Consider the following 6,374-nt stretch of genomic DNA (forward strand, 5'->3'; position numbering starts at 1 on the left):
TGCACTCCAGCCTGGGCGACAGAGCGAGACTCCGTCTCAAAAAAAAAAAAAAAAAAAAAAAAAAAAAAAAAAAAAAAGGAGTGCTCTGATTGCTATTTTGAGAATGTATTGAAGAGGGCAAAAAATAAAAGCAGGGAGACCAGTTTGGAGGTCCTCGCCATAACTCACGTGAGAGTTGATGGCACCTTGTACTAGGGTGGGAGCTGTCAGAGGCGTTTGAACCAGAGCAACTCCATCTTGAGTAGGGGCTGGGTAAAATGAGGCTGAGACCTACTGGGCTGCATTCCCAAACAGTTAAGGCATTCTAAGTCACAAGATGAAACAGGAGGTCAGGACAAGATACAGGTCATAAAGATCTTGCTGATAAAATAGGTTGCAGTAAAAAAGATGGCCAAAACCCACCAAAATCAAGATGACGACGAGAGTGACCTCTGGTCATCCCCACTGCTACACTCCCACCAGCGCCATGACAGTTTACAAATGCCATGGCAATGTCAGGAAGTTACCTGATATGGGGAGGCATGAATAACCCACCCCTTGTTCAGCATATCATCAAAAAAATAGCCATAAAAATGGGCAACCAGCAGACCTTGGGGCTGCTCTGTCTATGGAGTAGCCATTCTTTTATTCCTTCACTTTCCAAATAAACTTGTTTTCACTTACCTAATTGCCCTGAATTCTTTCTTGCATGAGATCCAAGAACCCCCTCTTGGGGTCTGGATTGGGACCCCTTTCCTGTAACAGAGCCATGGAAGTAATGAGAAGTCATTATATTCTGGATTTGTTTTGAAGATAGAGCAGAGAGAATTCCCCAACACATTACAAATGAGGTATGAGAGAATAGGAGGAATCAAAGATGACTCCAAGGTTTGGGGCCTAACTAACTTGAAAGATGGAGATGAGGAAGACTGCAGATAGTGCAGGTTTGGGAAAGATGAAGATTCCATTTGGAGAATTTGAACTGGAGATGGCTACTAGACATCCAAATGGAAATGCTCGGTAGACAGATGGAATATAGAGATCTGAAGTCCAGAGGGAGCAGCCAAGGCTTGAGCTATCACTTTCGGAATCATCAACACACACACGTAGAGAGATTGCATGAAATCATCAAAAAGCACGGAGAAAAAAGAGCTAAACCTTAAAGTATTCCAAGGTTAAAACCTCTAAGAGAAGAGGAGAGGCTAGCACAGGAGACAGAAAGGAGCAGCCAGTGAAGGAGGAAAATCAAGAATGCATGGTGTCCTGGAAGTCAGTAAGGGACTGTTTCAAGGAGCAGAGTAGTAACTGTGACAATGCTACCAGCAGTGAAGTAAAATGAACACTGACAACTGACTATTGGATGAGCAAAGGCAGTATCACTGGTGAACTTGACAGTAGGAGACCTTGACGTAGTTTTAGCAGAATATTGAAAACAAGATTAATAGGAATGAGTTCTTTTTAACAGTGTGAAGAGAATAATTGGAGACAGGGAATAGAGACAACTCTTTCTTTCTTTCTTTTTTTTTTTTTTTTTTTTTAGACAAGAGTCTCACTCATCTCCCAGGCTGGAGTGCAGTGGTGCAATCTTGGCTCACTGCAAGCTCCATCTCCCAGGTTCAAGCAATTCTCTGCCTCAGCCTCCTGAGTAGCTGGGATTACAGGCGCCTGCCACCAGGTCTGGATAATTTTTTTTTATATTTTTAGTAGAGATGGGATTTCACCATCTTGGCCAAGCTGGTCTTGAACTCCTGACCTTGTGATCCACCCGTCTCAGCCTCCGAAAGTGCTAGGATTACAGGCATGAGGCACCATGCCCAGCCAAGATAACTCTTTCAAAAAATATTGTTTTAAAGGAGAAGAAATCCCTTAATCTCATAAACATAATGTTAAGCAAAATAATCTATGAATTAATGCCTACTATAATCATATAAAACATTTTTTGGGCCAGGCATGGTGGCTCACACCTGTAATCCCAGCACTTTGGGAGGCCGAAGTGGGCAGATCATGAGGTCAGGAGATTGAGACCATCCTGGCTAACATGGTGAAACCCCATCTCTACTAAAAAAACAACAACAACAACAAAAAAGTAGCCAGGTGTGAAGGCACACACCTGTAATCTCAGATACTTGGGAGGCTGGGGCAGGAGAATCACTTGAACCTGGGAGGCAGAGGTTGCAGTGAGCTGGGATCGTGCCATTGCACTCCAACCTGCGCGACAGAGCGAGACTCTGTCTCAAAAAAAATAAATAAATAACTTTCTTTTTTAAAAAAAAGGTAAATTAGATTTGTGATGAAGAAGGAGCAAACAAGAAGTTTTGGGATATTTGCAATGTTCTTTTTTTGGGGTGGTGAGTAGTAAGAAATTTGCCTTACAATTACCTATTATAATGATTTATCATATTATCTGTCAACCATTAAATTTGTTTTATATGCTTCTCTCTATATTCATTACAGTTCAAATGTTTTAAAGATTTTATTTGTTTATATAAGATTTGTAGTTTAAAATATTTTAAATATTAATAAGATTATGTGTGACGATAACAGGTAATATCACTATTAAGTCACAAAAAGTATTAAATCAGCCTGGGCAACATAGCAAGACTCCAAAAAACATGTTTGAGAAGGAATATTCCAAACTATAGGCAGATCGTATTTGAAGAGCAACTCCAAAAGGTTGTACGTACTGAGTGTGGCCAGCAGTGAACATTTGCAACTTTCTAATTTAATTAAGACTGGAATTTGTAAATCACATAAAGTCTTAAGAATTAGAGCAGACTATAAGCCTTTTTCTTCATTTTTAACTCCACAGGACATACTCTTTAAGTGGGTGTGTTTGGCTCTCAGTATGAAAAATGCAGTACAATATCTGCCAAGAGAGTTCTTTTTTTTTTTTTCTGGATACTTTTAGTATTTATTTCCAAGACCTCCCAGAAATATTGCACTTCACAAATACACACCATTTGTTCCTATAATAGTGATCTAAGTGTGAAGAGATTACTTTTTTCTCAGTAAATTGCTGAGAGAGTAAGTCCCCACATTACAAAGGAGGAACAGAGCCTCTGCCAACCATGATGACACTCCCAAGCCATGAATGAGTTGGCTGTGGACCGTGAGCTGTCGGATCCATCCAGTTTCTAGCAACCAGGGTATATTTGAGTTCTACGATTCCCTGTTCACTCAACAAGCAATTTACTTAAATCTCTGAGCATCTGTTTCAACGGAGATGACTATCTCCACTTCACCAGAGAATATGAGGGAAGATAAATGCCTGAATAACTTACGACATTTCCAGCCCAAAGGCAAAAAGACACTGAAAATAAGTTAAAATGTGCTCATAAAAGAGTACTTCAAATCCATTTCACTCTCCCAAATTGCATACAAAGCACATGTGGGTGAGAAAAGATCGTTTTATTATTTTGAATCCAAGCCACCGAAACAGAGGCAGAAATATTCTTACTAGTGATAACTAAGTTTCAAATAATCTTGAAAATGCTACTGATAAAACATTAGAAGTAGCAACAAAAGCTACTCTAACATTCTCCGTCTGCTAAAACAACCCGACATTTTCTTTTAATCAAAAAGAAAGTACGAAGTACACTAACCCTTCACAGTACATACTCACTGTACAACTTTTGTGTGTGTGTTTCTAATTCCTAATTTCCCCATTCCTAATTTCTGGTTTATCTGTTTAGTTAATCTCTGCTATTTTCTGGGATTCATTCCAAGGCAACTAACTGCATTACTAAAATTGGCATCTCTGCTATTGTGCTTAATTTCACAGCGGCTCAGAAGTGATCTGAAACCAATTTTTTAACATTCTGCCCACAACTTTATGCTAAAAAGTAGCAAGCACTGTTCAAGAACAATAATTGATAGGAAAGGTGCAATGTTTGTTTTCCTCCAAACACATTTTTATTTCCTCCAGATGTACAATACTTAAAGAGAATACGTGCTATGCTAAAGCCATGTATTTTTGTTGCAGTGTTGCAAATACTGGCTTAAAGATTATTTAAGGTAATATGAGAGGTGTAAATATTCATATAAATCTATATGTTTCTGAGCTCTTTTTTTTTTTTTTCTTTTTTTTTTTTTTTTTGAGACGGAGTCTCGCTCTGTCGCCCAGGCTGGAGTGCAGTGGCGCAATCTCAGCTCACTGCAAGCTCCGCCTCCCGGGTTCACGCCATTCTCCTGCCTCAGCCTCTCCGAGTAGCTGGGACTACAGGCGCCCGCCACCACGCCCGGCTAATTTTTTTTGTATTTTTAGTAGAGACAGGGTTTCACCGTGGTCTCGATCTCCTGACCTCATGATCCGCCCGCCTCGGCCTCCCAAAGTGCTGGGATTACAAGCGTGAGCCACCGCGCCCGGCCTCTGAGCTCTTTATACATGTTTTTCTCTACACCTTTTGGTAGGAAAATCCTAAAAGCCTAAGTCATAAATGCATATAAACTAATGCCAAGATTAATACGGATTGTTTTTATTTCATGAAATTATGAAACTAGCAATGTTTGTAACAAGTTAAAGAGTTAAGGAACTATACTTTTTTATTCTGGGGCATACCTTAGATATTCTCAAAAGGCCCTCAGAAATTATCTTAATCCAACCCTCTAACTTGAAAAAATGAGGAAACTGAGGCCCACTGAGGTTAAACTAACCACAGTGTCATAGAGAATAAACAGGAAATCACACCAAATCTCAGATTTTCTGATTCCAATTCCAGAGCCGTGAAAGGGTATCTGTTTCAATATACTTTAATACTTACAGAAATAAATGTTAACATAGGACACCCCAGGCAACCCTTCAGTATAAAGAACTCCATTAGGCTGACAAGAGCCCAGAATTCTAATCTGTTTGCAAACACAAGTTCTAGAAATAACACCAGAAGTAACCAGTTTTTAAATGGCACCATACCTGGGGTTCCCAAATGATCCTCAGTTGGGTCTCTTTTTCTCACCATTACAAATCCCTTTCAGTAAGTGATTTGGTTGGGATTGGGTTTGGGGTTTTGCTGCTGATGCTGCTACTGTTGTTTAATTTGCTGGCAGGAAAGCGGGGAGGTGGGAAACAAAACCTGAGGTCTAAACCATCCCTACAGCACAATTATTTTTTCTCTTGTCATTGGAACCAGCAAATTCTCCTCAGGGCCCCAGGGTTTACTGTTTTAGGTGGCAGTCCCTTCAGTTTCCAAAGTAGGCAGGAAGCCTGGAAAAGAAGTTGGCCGGGTGGCATGCTCTGTCTGTGGTCCCGGGCAGGTTCGCTGCAGGCGCTGCCGGCTGCTGTCAGCCGTGTGCCCAGATCTCCCTCGCCCCGCGGGAGCCGAGAGTCGCCCGGCGTCGCACCCACCCCACCCCCGCCGCCGGCCGGGCGCTGGCCCCTCCCGTGGTCCCGCTAAGCTGACCCCGACTCCCAGTCCCTAAGCGGCCCGCGGGGCTCCGCGTCTGCCACGCGCGTCCCAAAGCCCCATTCTCCAGTTACCCGGAGCGGGAAAAGGTGGCAATAGGGGGTGTCGGAGAGGGAAGCGGGTCCCACCTCGATCCGGGGGTCCAACTCGACCGAAGGCAGAGATGGCGGCGGCGCCGGGGCTCGGGCACCTGCGTCGCGCGCGCTCGGCCGGCCGTGGGCTCTGCGATGGGGCCGCTCCGAACTCTTCGCCCAAGGTGCGGGGCAACTCTCAGGAGAGAGGAGGGCAGCCGAGTGCGTGGGGAGGTGGGGCTGAGCAGGAGCAGGCCGGGGTGGGAAGAAGGGAGGGGAGAGTCGGGTGGCCGCCCGCGTGCGCCCCGCGCCGTCCGCAGCCGCCCCTGAGCGGGAGGAGCGGACTCGAGCTGCTGGGGCGGCCGCGCAGGTGGCGAGGGGCGGCGGCGGGGAATGCCGCTGCGGGTGGCCGCGGGCCTGCGGGAGGAGAGAACCGGCGCTGGGGAGGGAGGACCCCTGCCCGCAGGGAGACCGAGAACCCAGGCGAACCCAGCAAGCACGCGGTGCCGCCAGTTCCCTGGCAGTCACCCCCCCACCCGCGTCGGTGGCTGCAGGCTTGAGATAGGCACTGGGGTTCCCCCCTCCCTCCCACCCCCAGACTTCCAGAACTCTGCAGCAGCAGTTGTGTAAAATGCTACAATTAAGGTTGCAATAACTGGGAGGAGTGGGAAAAGAAAGCTAAATGGAACAGATCAAAACTAGTGAGGTCATGAGTTTCCGGATAACCAGGGATGCTTCCGCCAGCATCTTCGTCATGCTTGTCAGGAAGGCTGAAGAGGGCATTCGCGCATCTTGTGGGTGGGGGTGTTTGGAGGGGATTGAGCTATATGACCACCACTCCTTCAATCCTGAAATTCAATGATGTTTGACGTAGCAAAATTTTTTTTGAAAATGCTCTTGAACAGTCTGATTCCAACTCCAAAGT

General features: G+C 44.8%; 1 protein-coding gene across 2 annotated transcripts in view; it reads right to left on the reverse strand.

Annotated features, from left to right (window-relative positions):
• LEPR (leptin receptor) overlaps nt 1-5,760 on the reverse strand; it is a 107,063-nt gene extending 101,303 nt beyond the window's left edge. For both annotated transcript variants that reach the window (XM_055233841.2, XM_055233842.2), the window contains exon 1: nt 5,507-5,760. The gene's annotated coding sequence lies outside the window, so the exon portion shown is untranslated. The remainder of the gene's footprint in view (nt 1-5,506) is intronic.
• Nucleotides 5,761-6,374: the final 614 nt, after the last annotated feature.

This window comes from Symphalangus syndactylus, chromosome 19 (assembly GCF_028878055.3).
Source record: "Symphalangus syndactylus isolate Jambi chromosome 19, NHGRI_mSymSyn1-v2.1_pri, whole genome shotgun sequence".
Taxonomy (NCBI): domain Eukaryota; kingdom Metazoa; phylum Chordata; class Mammalia; order Primates; family Hylobatidae; genus Symphalangus; species Symphalangus syndactylus.